At 44.9% G+C, this 19,196-nt stretch overlaps 1 protein-coding gene across 3 annotated transcripts in view; it reads left to right on the top strand.

Annotated features, from left to right (window-relative positions):
• DIS3L2 (DIS3 like 3'-5' exoribonuclease 2) overlaps positions 1–19,196 on the top strand; it is a 181,322-nt gene that overhangs the window by 119,374 nt on the left and 42,752 nt on the right. The window lies entirely within an intron of this gene.

Genomic DNA, 19,196 nt, shown 5'->3' with positions numbered 1-19,196 from the left:
AGAAAGGAGCTAGGAGTGGTGTAAACAGGGCTATTGTATGTAATACATATGTTGTAACCCTTCCATTTTATTCAGCATTGTAGTGTTGTCTCCAGTTGCAGGAAAATCTAATTTTAGAGAAATCATTGCAGAGCATACAGGAGCAAGAAGTGTGTATAATCTATGACCTTCACCAGCAGAGCACACAGCTTATTCTGGTGAAGCTGCTGTGAAGAGGAGGCAATGTGCTTTCCCCCATGTCTAAGATGGACAGAAAGACAAATTTGTATCTTGAGTTTCAGCAGAGGAGTTTTTATTTTAGGATAGACCTTCTGTAGGCAGTGTGGTGTCTGAGGCTATCTTGCCTACATCTGTTGTAGGAGGTCTTGGAGGACTGGTTCAGAACACATAAGTGAGCCTGGAGCAAGGACATTTGCTTAAGGTCCCCCTAAATTATTTCTAAAATTATATTAAAATAATTTTTGGAAATCAGACTTCTGCGTGAAGTTTTCTTAAACTTCTTCTGGAACAGAGACTTCTTTCTTTGAGATTTAGCATACAATGGCTAATAAACTGGGCCTTTATTCCCAAGCACATCCTGAATTCTAGAGAAACATAAAACCACAGCTTTTGCATGAGATCAGCTGCATGGGAGGCCTTGGAGGTATCTGGCTTGGAAAAAGAGTCCATGGTGACTGGGAGCTGTGGCTCAGAAAGGTCACCAGGTGCCTTCCACAAGTCACTGTTACAGTGTAGTGCTAAGTGCTTGCTGTGTGCCTCTGAGTTGAGTTACCTGTTATCAAACTAACCTCAGGGGAAATATGTTTTAAACCAGCTGTGACATTTTCAATGGGAGGATTTGGCCAGGGAAGCATCCTGTTCCAGTGATAGCCCATAAAAGATTAGCTGTGTTTTGTTTTGCTCTGTGCTCCTACAGAGGAGCCATTAAAGAGAACATGTTGGAGCATCATTTGTGAGTTTGGGATTAAAAGCCGCAGCTAAGGGCACCAGAGGCAGTTGATTGCTGCTCAGCCTAGTTCCCAACCATCATGATAAACTGAGTTATATCTCACAAGTGGCACTTTACACTGTGCAGAATCTCTCTCCCTTGGCAAGAATGTCAAAGTAATGGTCTTTGAGAAGGATGTGTATTTTAGATCAAGGGACACTTTCACCACACTTAGTCGAGTCAAGTACTGCCCTGATAGCTTTATTTTGATAAACTACACCCTCCCCAGCCCATGGAGAAAGTGGTTGCTCTAAGGCCTGAGTATGAACAGTGTGTGAGGGACATGGCCAGTGGCATATGGCAGGACAAAGCAATCTGTGTCTTTTAATAGAAGCAGACAAATTCCTCTACTTTTGCTTCCCCAGTTCCCTGAGTTCCCATGGGCCCAGTTGTGTGCCATGTCCCACTTCCAGCCCAAGTGAGCAAGCAAGGGTGGGTCCAAATGGGAAACACACCTTTCTAATCATTGGACCTCTCACTGATTTCCTGTTGAGTAATGTAAATCCTGAACAATGGAAGACAAACTCCAGCAGGAAGCTTGAGGCAATGAATTATCGGATTCCAAATAAAAATGAGTGAAGGAAATTATCATCTCACAGTCTTAAGGGAAGGGGGTGGCTGGGCATGGATGACTCCTGTGCTTTTTTTCCCCAAGGAACATGAGCACTCTTCATATACATTGTGTTATGTTTGAGAGTTCTGCCATGGAGAAACTCCTGATTGGACAGTGACAACTTTTCTGCTTACTTCCACCCTGCCGTTTTTCAGTGTTCCTGTGCTTCCTGCTGATATTAAGAATATCCTGGGGAAAAGAATCTCCCATCCTCCTTCGCCATTGGCTGTGGTGGCCTTGGGCTGGTGCTCTCCTTGTCTGCCTCAGTTTTCTCTTTGGAATGATACTGATCTGTCCCACAGTATCCATGTAGTTTAGGATTTATTCCCCAAAACTAAGAACATTTCTCAGATGAAGCCATTCATGGGCATATCTTTATAACAGCAGAAATATATTGGCTGGTCAGGGAACTCCTTGGCCCTGACACAGGCTTCAGTAGGATGCAGCAGTGTTGGGCTGGTCCTGCTGGAGTAAGAAGAATGTTTCCTCTTTGAATGTCACTGCTGAACTCTTATGACCTAATGTGAGAGCGGCATCTGCTTGCCCAAAGTTTTAGCAGCAATTTTAGAAGTAGAGATCTCCATAGCTCAATGGATGAAGAATATGCCTATATATATATTTAATAACTTAGGAATTACATATCTGGGTCACACAGAAGAGCATGAGACGTTACAGAGATAGTACACAGTCCGGAAAGCTTAGGATTTGTGGGCTCAGTGTCAGTGTATATGTGTCTCTTGGGGCTGTGTAATTTTGAATTCCTGCTTTAGTTTAATCCTAGCCATGACTTTAACCTACATACCTGTGACCCACTCTTCCCCCCCACTTCCCAGTTCCTTTCAGGCCTCTGCAGACATCTGGGAATCCTGCTGGGATTGCAGGGAATCCTGCTGCATTGGACCTTGGGTCTGAGGACCTTTTTTGCAACCAGAGCCACACATCTGTCATTCCGTGGGGATCCAGCTGTCCCTATAGGCCCCTTCTGGGGCTTTTTCCCTAGAACATGGTTTCCTGTGCTGCCTGCCAGTTTCCTAGTTCCAAAAAGCAGCTGAGCTGAGTGTTGAAGGTTTAAAGACTTTGCACCTTCAACAGCTAAGAAGCTTATGAAACTTTGTCCACACAGACAGAGATTAATGTATTTCTTTTCCTTCTCATTCAGAGCTGCAGCTTTTAGGTGCAAAGGCAAGAAGTCTTGTATGTTACTAAGAAAAAATGTTCAGGTATTTACAATATTGTCTTCCCCCCCAAACCTCCTTCCTGCACAGGACCATGAAATGCCACCCCTGTGCTGTCTTCTCACAGCTCCTGCTGTAACCAGTCTCTAAATTGGAGCAGAGATCTGACCTGGTTTCAAAAGCAAAGTGAGCACAACCCACAGCTTTCCTTTTTTTTTTTTTTTTTCCTGGCCAGGTTACTTTGAAGCTGGATCACTTCCCCAGCCCACAGCTTTTAGAAACACTAGCCAGAGAATCAGATAGAAACTTGCTTTCAACAAAAACCATCAAGTTTGCAGAAAAGCTCCTTAGCTCCAGCCTGCCTAGAGGAGACGTGCTGATAAATGGTTCTCTTTTGGCCTCAGCAGTTTAGAAATGAATCACGAGGACAGATGCCTACGGGAAGACAGGTTAAAAAGGATTTCTGTGCCTTTTTAAAATGAGAATACCCTGGGATGCTGATCTGTCTCTATGACAACTGTCTGTGAGCTGAGCATTTCCTTTTGTTGTGCCAGTGATTCTACCTTTACCAGCACACTTACACCTGGATGCTCAAAACATCAGCATTGACCAAAGTTCCTTGTGAGAACAACCCAAAGTGCATTTGCATTGTACCAGTTAGTGGCACTGAATTGTTTGCTGGAATAGCTTATCTCCTTGTTTTCTGCAAAACAGACATTCAGCTTTGCAGGTGTGTGGGAAAAGGGAAGGAAAAAAAGGAAAAAAATGGCAAAGATGAGAGTGTTACACAAATTTAAGTGTTGAATTGGTAGTGAAATGGTCTCACTTCTGCTTGCTCCCAGCTCATGTATGATGCCATTGTCTTGTCATGTGAGCAAGAGTTGCTGTTCCCTGTGGGTCTGTACTGTTTTGAGTAACTTAGTGGTAGTAAAAATTGTTTTGTTGTAGCTCTGGAGCACGCTGGAGATCAATGGTCCTGTCCCATGGCTGCTGGGGATAAGGAAATCTGTGATCTTTGAGAATAGCTTTGTTTATTTAAGACTGGTGGTACTGCTACAGTAAGAGAGCATTTAATAGAGCTTCAGAAAGTATGGGGAAACAAACACAAAGGTCCCAAACACCAACATGTATGCAGAATTCCAGCTCCAAACCACTCAGGTACATGACATTCAGGATTTAGTAGCCAGCTCTGTATAGTTTTTGAAGCCCTCAGAACCAAGTCTGCCTACTTGATGCAGTTGGCTTTGAGAAGTTGACTCAAGCCACTCACACGAGGAAAGCGAGGAGGTGGAGGGATGCTGCATGTGCAGGATGTTACACTGTATGTTGGGAAATTTCGTTTTTGGTTGTGGCTAATAGGATAGGACAGAAACATTTATTTTTAGACAGTTGGCCTTGCTAATGCTGTTTAATTGTAAATCTCAAGAACCACAAATTAATTACTCTCATTATTAAAATTTTCCCATACAAGCAACTGCTGGAAATAATGATGGAAATTATTTTGTCATATTTCCTGCCTCATATCTGTATAGTAAGCATTCAGGTCTTGTATTCTTGCTTTGTGAAAGTAATAAATATTTCTACCCTGTTTAAACAGTCATTGTGTGCAAAATACAGTTAATTAGTATATGAATGGAAGACTTAGGGTTGGAAGAAGTGTTTAGATAGGACAGAAAAGGACTATAATGTTGCACAGATGTCAGTCTGAGGTGTTTCCTTTAATAGCATGTTCTTATGTTTTAAAATGCTGTTGGGGCAGAAAGGTTCATCCTGGCTTGACTGCTCCCTGGAGTGATCCTTAGGTTTTCTGTCCAAGGCTGCTGTATATGCTACCCCTGCACACTGAGTGTGTGGGCTATTCATGGGAGAAGGAAATGGCTTTGCTCCAGCCCCTGACTGGAGCAGGGACTGCATCTCTTGTCAGTCTCAAAAAGAAAGTTGTGGTGCTCATTGCATGGCATGTGATGTTGGTACCAAATTCATCTTGGATTTGGTTCCATCTGGGTAGGTTGAGGCTGGGCACTTGGCTTTGGTGCAAGAGAAAATTCAAAAGGCCCATCTATAAAAGCCTGAAAACTGCTCTAATACCTCCCTAAAGAGGCTGTTACAGCAACAGTGCATGAGCATGACAGCAGAGGCAGAGTGGGCAGTATGTATGGGGCTGTGAGATAAATGGAAACGCAGACTGACAAGGAGCTTTCACTATTCACTTCCTATCACAATTCCACCATTGTCTGCTCCTTCTCTTTGATGTCTGGTTAAAGAGACATCACTGAAACCCAGAATGGGGACAGCAGGTGCTATACGATCATTATGGATAGTTGCTTTAACTGTGTGATACATAAGGCAGCTGGGGGAATGTTGGATGTACTTGGAGATTAATTTCCTTTGGGGATTTTATGTCTTTTGCATAGTCCCAGTTAATACATCAAAACGAGCATCTGAGGCCACAGCTTCCTCCTGGGGAATGCTACTCTTCCCTGCAGGAGTACCCAAAATGCATGTGCAAAGGTGTGTCAGAAAAGTGGGGAGGATTTTCAGCATGTCTCCCCTACAATACCACAGAAGAACATGGTGTTTGGCAGGAAAACATGAGCTGTCACCACTGTGGTCCGGAGCAGCTACAGCTTAGGTCGGGAAGTTTGCACACACACCAAGGATACACATGGGATGGAGGTGTTATGAGATCATGTTATACAGGGGGTGTGTGTTGCCTGAGCATCTCTCTGCTTGCATGGAGACGTTTGCATTTCCAGGAGGTTTTAAAATAATTTGATTAAATTAGGATTTTGAGTGGAAAGCTCTCTGAATCTAGGCTTTTGCCCTGGGATTTTAATGAAATCTTCCCAGGGGTGTGAGTAGGATTGATGTCCTCGCACACGTCCCGCCGTTCCCCGATCGCTCTTTCAGAGCCGAGCAGCTGTGTCCCAGCAGGAGCAGGTGGTGAAGTGGTCGAGCTGGCTCCGGCAGGAGGGGAGAGTCAGGAGCACAGGGCTCGGCTGTGGAGCATTGTGCTGGGAGCCACTGCAGCCAGATGTCTGGGCAAACACAGCCAAGAAGGAGCTCCCCACACAGTGGTGCTCTGGCATAAATTTACCATCAGTAATGCAAGAGTAGGTTATGACTTTATTCTTCCTAGAGAAAGTATTCTAGCCACTAGCTCAGACCTCTGGTAATGTACGAGTGGCTTTCTTCTAAACAAACACAGCTTAACCCTTGAGTTTTATTAAATCTATCACAGACATGGAAGCTGAGAAACTTCTCTGTAAAAAACAGGTATTTTGCTTCAATTTTGAGATGCTGTGGGGCACAGCAGAAGTGTTAGTTGTTCTTTCACCTGCCAGCCTCAGAGCAAGTATCAGAGGGGAGGCTCCATCCTTCCAGACGATGGGAATGGTATGAAGAGGTGAAGCAGTTGCCTGAGCTCACATGGTGTGTTGGCGGCAGAGCTGGCAGGACTTTATCTAATTCCCCTGCCAAATCCAGTGCCTTGGGCCAGTGCTGACCATTCTCTTCATCTCATGCTTATTACTGACAGCTATTGAACAAGAACTGGTGCTTCTTTGTTTCTGCTGTGTATTCTGCTGGCCCAGTTAAGGACAGGGGTTTTTTATCCTGGCTCCCCAGCAGATATGTCTCACAGTTCAGAGCAGAGAAACAAGGGGGCTGAACTGTGGCCAGCACATCTCTGCAGTGCAGAAGCAATCACAAGTAGCCTCTCTCTCCGTTCTTTTCAGTTCTTGGGCTTTGCCTGTGTGCCAGGACTGAGCCAGTGGGCTGCTATCCCATGGAAGTCCCTCCTGCTTGCCTGGGACAGAGTTGCAGTGGGCAGTACATCATTAGACCTTCTAAATTGCTTGCCTTTTTCTGTTGTTTGAATCCAGTTGTTGATCAGACATTGTAGAAGGGGGGTGGGCTGGCAGTCATCACATGCTGACCTGCAAGCAAGGTTGAAGGTGTTTTGCAAGCATTCCAAATTCACACGTGAAGTACACATCTCTTGGTTCCGTGGATTAGCTACTCGCAGATGGGTCTTGCCCATGCCCTGTGATAGACAGCCTGGTGTCGTCTGCTCATAGGGACATCAGTGGGGTCATCTGCTCAGGGACTCAGACAGTGCCAAATAACATGTCTAGGGGAAGTAGAGGGCATCTGTGTTGGCATCTGTGGTGGAATGTGTCCCAAACGTGATGTTGATAGCTCAGGTGAACAGAGGATTCAATGCTTGATCCAGCTGAGCAAGCTGCTCACTGGTATTTTTGATGTTGATAGGGACAGTAGTGGCTTCTGCTGGCTATATTGGAAAAGGTTCAGGGTGGAAAAACTGGTTTTTTATGAAGCAGAAACGAACTGGTTCTTCGGTGTCTCTGATAGCTAGGCAAATAAAACCCAGGAAAACACATGCTTGTGTAGAGGTGCATGTGGGGTCATTGCTGGGAGGAAATTCTTATTTTACAATTTTGCCGAGGAAACAATCCTTGCTCTGAGAGTCTTGCCCTCCACTTGATGGTGTTTTTCTTCCCTGGTGATGAACAGACGTCATCAGAAAGTCTCTTGTTGTTCCAGATTCTGCTTATCACGTATTGGAACAAAGACTTGACAAAGTTGGTTTTTTTTTTTCAGGTATTAATTATAGTTGACTGCATGGCTAATCCATCATTCTCTTTAGATGGAGTCACTGGGTGTTGACTGATATAAATGCAAATGTGATCAGTCTGCCATAGGTGAAGATGTAGCAGCTCTTTGTCCAAGCCATTTCAGTTTCACCCAACAGTATATGGAAGAAAGGCTAATTGTATAATGACAAAAGACAACGTTTGGAAGGAGATGAAAGATTCTGACATTACAGTTCTGTGATTTCTCATTTCAATTCTAGTGTGAGAAGGGAAAAAATTCATGCCCACAACTCATTTTATCAGGTGTTTCTGGGCATGATCACTCCTTCTTGAGTCCTGGGATACTTTATCTTTTGTCATTCATAGCATACAGATGTTGAAGTACAAAGAAGCTCAGAAAGCACCTGTGGTTTTCATAGCCCTCTGAAATGAGACTACAGGAGCCTTAGCCAAGATCCCAGCAGCTGAGCTGAGGACAGAGCTAGTCTTGCCCCATCTGAGGAAACCAGTGCCTACTGAAATCCACTTCTGGGTTTATCTTTAAATGTTCCAAGTACAAGCTCACATCTTCTGAAATTATATGTCCTGTTAAAGTTTTAAGTGATTCATTTGGAGTACATTTTGTTGAGCAACCTCTTGGGTTTGTTTTGAAAGCAAGTGGCTTTGAATCTGTCTTGAGTGGTCTGGATCATTTATCTTGCCCTTTTCTGCATCTTCATGTGGTAACAGGGAAGTTGTTTAAGCACACAAACATAATTCAGAGTATGGATTTCCTCTGAATGTGGAATTGCGTAAAGTGGGAGCATGAAGCATGACATCTCAGATAAGGTTGTTGGTCCACGTTGCGCTTGTTTCCTTAGTTGGGATTTGAGGAAGACCTCCTCCCTGAGTGTGCTCCTTCTTTGTGCAGCTGTGCATTTATTGTGGGAGACACATGTCCTGTCATTTCCTGCTTCCATCGTGAGGCACAAACATCCATCTCTCCCCAAAGATGTGTATTCACAAGTGCCAGCACTACTAAACTTTGCCCTCTGAAGGAAGCATATTTCTATTTTGGATCTCATACGATAGCTAGTATCTTGAATTTGTACTGATTAGTTGCCAACCAAGCTGGCCACAGTCCATTGCCCAGCTGTGATGGGCTGCCATTAAATTGGTGGTCACTTGAAAACTAAGCAAAAGGCAGAAGGAAAGTAGCCTCAGGAGTTTGTTCTACTCAAGTGGCATGAGGGACTTGAGACATCTGGAAGAAACCAGCCATGGGAAATCACTGTAGAGGGGTTTTTGTGGGTAATTCCTTTAACTGGGCTTGAAAAACTTGTTTCTGTCACAGAAATACAAACTAACCAAGCAGTCACTCTTGCGTGTTTTTTTTTTGTAAAAAGCCAGCCTAGCCTGAATACAACAAAATTTAATTTGTGCTATTCTTGACAGCGAAGTAAACCTGCCCTGGCATGGGTTTGATCTGTCTGATCCTGCAGAATTGGGGAGCAGCAGGGCTGTCACTTATTGGGTGTCTCATGGCAATGCTGAAAAATTCACAGTCCCGTGAGTCAGCAGGAGGTTTTGCATTAACTTTAGGGTTGTCGTTTCACCTCAATTTCAAGGTCTCTGTTTTAATCTCAAGACTACCATTGCTTTTCTGAGGAACAAACTCCTTTATCCAGCTTGCACTTTATTTCTGATTAGCATGTTAGAGTAGAACCCGACCCACAATAGTGGGAAATAAAATGTCTAAATAGCTAAAATGGGATTTGAAAAAATGCAATTTATTAAATGATTTCTCAGTCATTGATGTGTTTAGCAGGTATAGAAGGCAAAACGAACTAAAACAGGCTTTGGCGTTTCAGAAAGTGAGTCATTTTTTCTGTTGCATCATGTATAAACTTTTCCCTACTCATGTATGTATGGTTGAAATTACTTTGAGGTTTTGAATTCTCACTTCAGCTCTCTGTTTTTCATTATTTTCAAACTACGAAATGTAAATGCTGTGCTCACATTGCCTTGCTGTTTAGTTGTTTTGTTTGGTTTGTTGGGTTTTTTTTATGAGACAATGGACAACATATAGGTGGTTAAATGAGCTGGGGACTTACTGGTTTCTCATGTTTATATAGGAGTAAAAGCTAGGTATATTGATGGATCCATGACATTGTTCCAGCAGGAGCTGCTAACAAATATCCTTTACCCAGGGGGCCAACCGTGAAATCCTTCGGCAGTGTGGTCATCTCTTTTCAGATTCCCAAGCATTTGTAGAGGTTCCTTGAAATCAGTTTAAAGACCATGAACATGGTGCTGTTGCAGCCAGCTGAGATAGTAAACGGGTGTGTCTTTCCTTAAGAGAGTGCAGGGGAGTACTCTGAGGTTCTCCATGCTGGAAGAATGCTATTGCTCAGAATCCCAGGAGTTCTGAGATAAAGACTAGAGCAGACAGTGAGCACTGGGAGATGCCAGATAGAAATATAGTGTCTGAATGGAGTTTCCACAGGCCAGGCCCAGCACAGAAGCCAGTTGGTCTCCACATGCCAGGACCAACAAGGTGTTGTACATTTTTCTTGGGATGAAGAAATCCAGCAGACAAACCCGCCCTTGTGTGCCCACTTCATAGGGAGAAATGGATACTCCTTAGGAGTGAACTGGATGACATTGGATGACCTTCTTTCTTCAGAGTTCACAGCTGCCACCTGAAGCTGAGCTCTGCAGGGGACAGAGGACTTGCCCCAACCCCAAGAAGTTGGACAAAGTAACACCACCTGGGCATCATCCCTTCAGGAAAATTATCTGTAACTTACTTTAGACCCAGCACTGAGGATCAGTGGTTTTGCCACAAGTAGCCTTTGTCATAGTGGTAGCACAGTGATGGGTACAAAACACAGTTCAGAGGAGGAAGATTTACTGACAAGATCTTGAATGGCCAAGAAATGGGTGCTACCACAGGCCTTTCTCCCAACCCTCATTATTTTTCATTGTGAAAGAGGGAAGGGTTTGGAGAAGATATTTTTGTTTGCCTGAAGTAAGAAAAACCCAAATCTTTCATGTACCTGTTGTCCCAAATGTTTTTAGAGCTAGCGTGCAGCGGCACAGTCTGCCTTGTCTCATTAGAAACTGGCTTGATCTTCAGTCTTGGCAGATTCCATGAGAGTCCAAGAGATCTATTAGAAGGATCAAAGGTGACTCTGTAGTATGAGAGGGTAGGAATCTCTCAGCTTATTGAATGTCAGCTGTGACTGCAGTGCCTGGCGTGTGTTGTGTCAAGGCTCTGCAGTTATGCCATGCTGGAAATGTAAAACTAAGAAGGGGCTTTAGGAGATGATCCTTTCCTTTTCCTGGCAGGTAGCAGGAGCTCAGCTGGTAGTAGTCCTGTGCTGTGTTTGTTGCTGCTATGTCACTGAGCCTTTGTAGCTGCTGGGACCTGTGTAGCCAGAGCAAATTGCTCCTGAGGTTGTCCCAATGACTTTCACCCTGTAGCTATGTAGGTAGAAAGTGTGTGAAAGAAGTTGCTGTTGGACCTGACCCTCACGTGTCCCCAGTTAGTCATTGCCTGGAATCTGAAATGCTAAAAGCCTGCAGGAACCTTGCGGGGAACTCAGCTGAGTGTGCCAAGGTCCTCTGGGGTAGAGGTCAACAGTCTGAAGGGCTCACCTGATTACAGCAAGGTTGTTGTGCAGAGTGACTCACACGAGATTAACTTTGATGTCATGGAGTGTTTCTTCCCAGTACAGTTGACAGGACAGTTGGTCAGAGCAGGGTAATAATGTGGGTTCAATCCCCCTACAGGCCATTTACTTGAAGAGTTGGACTTGGTGATCCATGTGGGTCCCTTCCAACTCGGAATATTCTGTGATCCTGTGACAACCTGCTGGCTGCAGTTGTAATGGGGTTTTACTTGCTGGGGCTGAAGAGCAGTGCCACGGTGTAAGATGTCCTCTTGTGCAGTCTGGGCAGCACAGCTGGATGCTCCTATGGCTTGTGGCATCTCCGTGGGCAAGTGGCATGGCTGAGCCCACCAGTGTGGACAAAGCCTAGCAGGGGCCTTTGCTCTTCAGTTTTAAGTGAGGATTTCAGCTTTAGATTGGATTTATGGAAAGCAGCGTGAGGTTTGGTTTACAGAAGAAAAACAAAAATAGTCTTTTCAAAAAGCAATTTGTTTCTGCTTTCTGTGAGCAAGGCTTCCAAACGGACTTGGTCAGTTCTGCAGTATGATCAACAGGACTGGAAAAAAATACCAAGTGAAGTAACACAGTGGCTGTGGTAAACATGAACTGGGGCCTTGGAAGTAGCTAATGGCATACCACAAAAGAGTCTCCTTTCACCCACCACGGACGGTGCCAGCAGCAAGCACTGCCAGTGCTGGCGTCTAGCAGAGGAAAGCATCATTTGGCTCCCTTTTGGATTTCATTACTCTTCCTGCACTCCCTCCTGCTCACAGCAAAAGCCTTTCCAGTTGTAAAGAAGTGAATTAACTGCCTTCGTGTCAGTGATGGATGAGGCGCTTTCTCCCCCTTCAAAGAGAGGAGCCGTGCCGGTGCATGTGGGACGGCGGAGTTGAAAAGTCCAAGCGGGACAGGAGAGCCCATGTGGTGACCCAGCTGTCAGGCAGGACACCCTGGGGACGGCTCCTGCCGCTGCCCTGTGAGTGGGGAACAAAAACCACTCTCAGCACGCTCGCCTGGCCTCAAGGCTCTTTTTTATTGTCTGTGTCCTGCTTTCAGTGGACTTGGGCACATCCCTGAACACACAGCAGCCGTTTGTGCGGGTTCAGGGAGCCTCAAAGGCTTTCACAGGGAGCTCCTCCAGGCTGCACAAAGCAGGGTTACCATGCTGGTACTTGGGAGATCTCCTCTCAGGCGTCCATGGCTAATCATATTAAAGGTGACCTCGTGGGCAGCGCTCTTCATTGTTGCCATATGTTTTGTCCAGTGCTTGAGTGATGTTGTGCATTGGAATGTATTCATGCATCGCCTAATTTAATCACCAGGCTTAATCCCCTCTCCTGTTCTACACCCTTAAAATTTACTGGCTCCTTTCTACCCTCCCATGCATTGTCTGGGTCTCCTTCACAAGCTAATACCAATGCCTGGAGATATGTTTATTTATTTATTTACTTTCAGAAAGTATTTTAAAATATAATCTCAATATAAGCGAAACAACCTCTCCAAAGGGAGAGCAAGCACAGTGGATGCTCTAGCAGGCTGATCCTTCTTCTCAGTGATATTTTCCTTCCAGCTTTTCCATAAAGAAATTAGGGATTAGGCTCATGGCTTTAAAAAAAAATAAAAATAGTACGAATGGAAAAATTACTGAGAAAGCAGTGTGTCTCCTTTTAATATTGTTGGAATAAATAACTAATTTTAAGAACTTGACTGTCTCTGTAAAATATGGTGTTGGTTTCTGCCTTTAAAACTTATGGCTTTGGTATGGACAATTCCTCTTCCAGGGCTGACTAGACAAAATTAACCCAACAAAGACCCATGTCCATGAAAAAAAACCTGGAAAACTGGAAAGCCTGATTTATGCAAGGCTACTGCAAAACTTGGAGCTCTGCAAGAGCTGCTGTGCTCCACGGCAGACAGGCATTTCTAGGGAGCAGGCCTTCGCAGAATGTCTTACAAGGGTAATTTCTAGATGTTTTGGTAAGATTTCCCTGCTCCAACTGATGCTGCCTTGTGGAGGGGTATGTTAAAAATGGGAATTTGAGATTCAGTTGTGTTGTGACTTCCTTTCGGTGTGGATGGGAGCAGTCCTGGCAAGGGAAGACTGTGATGAGATTTTAGGGTGATACACAATCATTGCTTGTATGCTGAACTCCCAGGGGCAGGAAACCTTACAACTGCTGAGGCAGATTGTTAAATAAACGACCTCATGCTTTGGTTCATCTCTTAGATTCTCCTGCTCCAAATTCAGCATGCCAGTTACCCACACCTCTAAATACTGGAATACATCCTGGATGTCTTTGAAACCTTAAACATAGATTGTACCTGAATGACAGCTTTGAGTTTCCCCCTGTGTGTGGGTGTGCACAGGCACATGTGGGATCCCTGCAGCCAAGTTCTCACACATCAACTGGTCTTCTCTGACTATGTGTATGTTTTAGGTTTGATGGAGGAAGGAGGGATGACGTAAAAAGTAGCAGATTTGTGGCTGGTTTTAAAAATAGTTTTAAAATATTATGTATCTTCATTTTAAAGAAATGCAATACTGCTTGGAAACCACTACTACTGAACATAAACCACATTGAGCCCCTTATATATGTTTAGTCACAGTGCAGAATAGAGGGTTGTAACAGCCTGCTGTGAATTAGCACTGGAAGAAGACTCCTTGATCCTACCCCCACACTCAGCCCAGGGATCCACAGCAGCATCATGGGCTCTGACATCAATTTGGCCCTACAAAAATGCTATAGAATTTACACCTTTTCAGTGTGAACCTTGCCAGAGCCCTTTTTGTAGTGCCCGCATGCAGAATTTGCCTCTGTCCTGAAGCGCCGCTGTGTTGGGACCAGAGGACAGCTGGCCATAGGTTAGCTGGAGGGGGAAGGGTGCCTGTCCCACTGCCAGGGGGTATGGGCTTGCTGGGACAAGTCTCCTGGCCACTGTCTACTCCTTTTTTCTTCTTTTCCTGGGACAGAGGAGCCTGGAGCCTCTAGGAAAATGTGGGTGGGAGCAGGTTGCTGCCAGAAGAGTTCAACTACGCCACAACCAGTCTCTTCCTAGGGAAGCCCAGCAGTTGTGCTAATAGCAACAACTTTTGCTGTCCATGGGAATGGAGAGGGAAGTTTTTAGAAAGCTTTGGATCTTCTACTCACGCACTGAGCAATTGTGGTTAGACAGGCCAAGGGATTTTGGTGAAGTCAGAGAAAGGAGGTCATGGCAAATGGCTGACCTGTGCCCAGGGAGGAGGGTGCCAGCACTGCCATGGTGAAATGTGGGCTGGTGCTCTGTGGCATGCAGCCTTAGGAGAAGATGCTCTGCAGCTCTGAGTATATATGACAGGGGCAGGAGATGTCTTCCCATCCCCATGCTGTAACAGTGTCAGGGGAAAAAGGTTTGACCAAGGATATGGCACAGCTGCCTGCAGTCCTGGCAGGTTGTAACATACTGCAAGAAAGTCTATGTTGTCCCCAGAGACTGAGCAAAGCTTGAGTCAGCAGCACTAGACTTCAGGACTGCCAGGTATTTCACAGCAGCACCCCAAGGAATGGGAGAGAATGGTGTGTCTGTCAAACTGAGATCAGTGTGGTGTAATCAGAGTATTCTGCTCTTCATAGTCCCTGTTTAATGGGTTGCATATATAACTAAACCTAGAAATACTGTTGTGATCGCTCTTGTTACCTGGTAGAGCTCTTACCGTGTCAGCACAGGGGCTGTTCATATTTTAATGGGTTTATCTCTTGTATGGAAGGCATTACAAGCTTTCATCTGTCTTCCAGTGAGACTCTCCGGAAATCCCTCCAGGCATGAGGCAGTACCTGGACGCTGAATTAATCTGTGCTCCTGGATTCTCACAGCTCCATTAGTGGCTTAGCAGGGGAAGCAGTTTGCATTAACAAACTTAAGAAAATAGGATTTGCTGTGTTTGATCTGCCCTCAGTTCCTTGTATCCTCCCAACAGCAATGACAAAGACTCTGCACATTACGGGAAGGCGCTAAATAGTCATAGGGAAGACACAGAATAGGCTGATTTGTAAAACATGTATCAACATCCTCCAGGGCTCCTGGGGTGAGGGAAAGTTGTGCTATAGTCAGGTTTGGTAAAAGACACCAAACCTTTCTTCCTCCTGCCACATACCCAGACACATCTGCACCCACGGCTCTTACCTTGCCTTTCTCTGTGACTTGAGCCATTTGAAGACAGCACAGTGTCACATCCTTCTCCAGGTAACCACTGCCAACTGCTCTGTCACTGTCATGAGCCTGAGGCAGCTCTCAGAGGCTTCGGGAAGGGCTGTTTTCCCCCTCACTTCTCATCCAGTGTTGCTGGTGGTCTTGGTCTTTTTCCATTAAAGAAACTTTTTGTGGGGCACCACCATGTTTCCCTTGTGGTGCTGTGTGCCTTAGCAGAGCACACAGGGACTGGATCTGACCTCTCTTTGGGAGCTGCTGACTTCTGCAACGCTGCTCTCTACTGACCACGGGCACTTGCAATACAGCAGGGCCAACTATGAAGTTAAACTTCAGGCTGCTTAAACCTAGGGTCAGTAAGTTAAGACCTGTTTTCAGGCATGGCTGTCAGGTGTCTGAAATAATAGCAGTTTGGGATAATAACCTGTTACCTTGTAGTACACTCTAATAACAGCATATGAAGCAGCGAGTTTAGAGAGGATTTCTACTTGGTTGTTTTACTTTTCATCTAAAGCAAATGTGGAACACACCAATTGCTTTTCTTTCAAGTTCTCCTATACCATTTTGGGACAGAAATGCCTTAGGGATCTCTTTCTGATCAGGCTTTGTTTTTGTGTGTCAGATCAAGGTGGCATACATATGGCCTTCCACACCATCCAGCCTATGACAAAGCTGCTGGTGGTGCCACAGACCTCTCAGGTCCTGGCTGTGACTGACCAATGGGCCATAGGTGCCATGGCTGCACAGAAATGTCCTTTTTTTGGCTGCTGACACTGGTCAGCTTAGAGGAAATTTATGTCAACTGTACCCCCAAAGGTCTTCTCCTTGTTAATGATGAGAAATATTTCCTTTTTTTCATGTGGTTATTTTAACTCACTTGGTTGGTCTATTTGCTCCAGGATTTTCAGAGCAGTGGATGTGTTTGCTGCTCTGCCAGCCCCTGGTGGATGAGCCAGGGATTCTGAGGCCCCGGATCTGTGTCAGTCCTGGGTATCAGTAGGTGCTGCTTGTGTCATTCTCTCCTTCTTTAGGCTCTGCACCAACTGCAGGTTCCTGTGGACTTTGGAACTGTAGTGTCAGCAGCTCCATTTCTCACCTCTCTTCTCAGATTCAGGTCTTGCCTTTTCCTGTTCACACCAGTTACAGGTCCCTGTGCTGCTCCCTGGCCTCTGGCTGCTGACCTCTGATCTCTCCTAGGGAATTTTAATCCTCTGATATGTACATGAGATCTGAGTGGTGCCCTCCAGCCATCATCTTCTTCATGGACAGGGAAACTTTACTTGCCATCAACTCTTAATTGATTGAGAAGGGGCAGTCTTGCCTCCCCAGGAGTCTCTGGGATTGTTTCGAATTCCTGATTGCAATCTACTTTCTTTCTAAAGTCTTGATCATTCCTCTCTCCCAAATTCCTGCTTTCGGAGTGAATTTTCATCTCTCTCAAGAGATGGGCAGGATGAAATTGCTCTCCTCTTAACTGTTTCCTGCTAAGCCTGTAGTCATCATCAGTTTTCAAAATGCAAGAATTTTCTGCAGTCCAAAATCTCTTGTCTCAATTGAGGCTGACAAAGCCCAGCTTGTGAGGGTTTTGTTACTGCACAAGGTGAAATCAGTGAAACTGTCTTTTGTCAGAGCATGGATGGGACTGGGAGACACAAAAGGGCTGGGAATTCTTTAAGGGAGGCTGGGAGACAAGCTCTGAGTAACAGAAAATGAAACAGCCAAGCAGTGAAACTTGGCATGTGTCTTGTTAGTGTCACATTTTTTTAATGTGGCATTTCCTAGGGATGTTTTGCTTCTATTTTCAAGTAGTGTATGTGTAGAAAATACTTTAACTTCACTGACAGTTCCCTAGTGGTCTAGGGCACGCAGTGCAGTGTCACAATTTGTTAGCTTCTGAAGAAGGTATTTTTAATCCACAAGTTTAAACTCTTCACAATTGTATAATCTGTATTTTAGTTTTGTGGTTTCCTAATCGTGCATGTAGCGAATGAGCTCATCCAATTTATGAAATGAACGGAAGTATTCAGCTCTTCTTTCTAAATAAATCTGAATCCATTTCTTTGTGGATTGCGTCCGAAACCTCCAATGCAGGCAAGTGTAAATGCTTAAAAATAAACTCATTTGCAGTTTATATTTTTTGCCAAGTGGTGAAAATTGTCTCATGCTCTGTCTTTATAGAAAGGCTCTTCAGCTTTGACTTGCAGCTATGACATAAAAACCAAGGGTGTGATGCCAGCTTGTCATTTTGGTGACAGCATCTGCCTGTCTTTGCAAAGGATCCAGCCACAGTTTTTCCTGGTTTTGCCCATGGCAGAGGTTTTGGGGGCCACTAGCCATTGATAGGGCAGCCCTCTTATGTGCCATGGAATATGTGCTGGGGACTTCACTTCTGTGACAGGGAGACCCCCTCACTGCATCCCAGGACTGATGTTTGGAGAGCAATAGTTGTTGCAGCCTCTCGGATAATTTAGTAATAGCTTATTGTGATTTTGGGTCCCAGGCTGGGAACCTTTAGGTTTTCAGATTAATTTAAGAGGGAAGAGCTATCTTCTCTCTTCCATCTGCCATGTCAGGAATTCACTGGCTTTTCCCATGTTTTATGCAGCTGTATAATGCAGGCAGCAGCTAAGTAAATGACAGGATTTTAAAATAAAAGTAATCAGAGGGCTTCAGACTAGAGTAATACCCCAAATGTGTTTCAGCTTCTTCTCCTAGGCTGGACTGGGGTTTAATTTGATGTTGTCTTTAGCTACATGCATGGATCTTGTAGCCTGTTAATGGAAGCAGTTTACTGGCTAATGTGCTGAGTGCATGTGGCAGCAGGGACAGGAACCTCCTAGGGAGTTTAAACCTTCACCTGGAAATTGTGCTGTTAGAGATGGGGAGAAGGAGCCTCACTGAGAAGGCAGTAAGTGTGATGTATCAGTTTAGGACCAATTCATGACTTCCAACCAGTAGCAACAGCAGTCCCATAATCAGGTGTTGAGATTGGCTAAACGTTTGCTGTCTACAAAGCCAAAAGGAAGGGGCTGCTCCAGCCCAGTGTGAGAGGTAACTTGTTGAGCTGGTAGCAAGTTTCCTTGTCTTTCCTCTTTTTTTCCACTGTAGGACTTTTGGTTTGTCCTTTATTACCCCCATCCTGTCCTTACCACATGTTCTTCATCCACTACCCAGGGTCTTTCTCCAGCAATTTTGAGCTGCAGCACAAATAGAAAAGCTCATGGAAGAAGTGCTTTGGTCTCCAGAGCAGCTTCTTTAAGTGAAAACACAGCTGTGAGGTTTGCAGCCTGTGCTGCTGTAAGGGCTCATCCAGCCGGCACAGCCAGCACCACTGCAGTGCTTCCAGCACGCAGGAATTGGGAAATCCATTGTGAAAAAGATTGAATTTGATGGCCTGCGTGGAGGCAGATGGATGTATTTTTAAGGGATGAGGTGCCAGAAAACTCTGTGATTACGTTACTGGAGCATGGCTCGTTTTTTGTGGTTTTAAAAGTGAGTGTCAGGACTTCAGGACTGCTTCTTTTTCGGGTCAAAACCGAAGTTTGGGCAGGGCATAAAAACCTGCTTGATGACTAAGTTTATTCTTAAAAAGCTTTCTAGAGCTTGCTGTAGAGGGGAGCCTTTTTCCAACCCAGGGCAGAGACCAGTCTTTTAGGACTTCCATGCAAATGGGGTTAACTGATTAAGTGCCCAGAATGAAAGAGAAGACCTGCCTTTCAGGAGACTGTTTTCAGTGTGATCTTTAGATCCAATTCCCTGTTTTTTGTCTCAGAGGCTCATATTCTGCCTTGCCTCCTTGCCCTCTGTGAACTCCTTCTGCTTGAATACCCCCCACATCAGTGGAATTACCTTGGCTGGTTCCAACCAAGGCTGCCCTTACATTGCCCTACAACTGGGACAGCTCAAATCTGTGACCTGGTTCCTCAGCTGAACCGATAATACCTCTCTGACACAGTGCATGTGTAG

This window comes from Zosterops lateralis (assembly GCF_965231275.1).
Source record: "Zosterops lateralis genome assembly, chromosome: 10".
Classification (NCBI taxonomy): Eukaryota; Metazoa; Chordata; class Aves; order Passeriformes; family Zosteropidae; genus Zosterops; species Zosterops lateralis.
The sequence above is the reverse complement of the archived record's forward strand: the minus strand, read 5'-3'. Positions and strand labels throughout refer to the sequence as shown.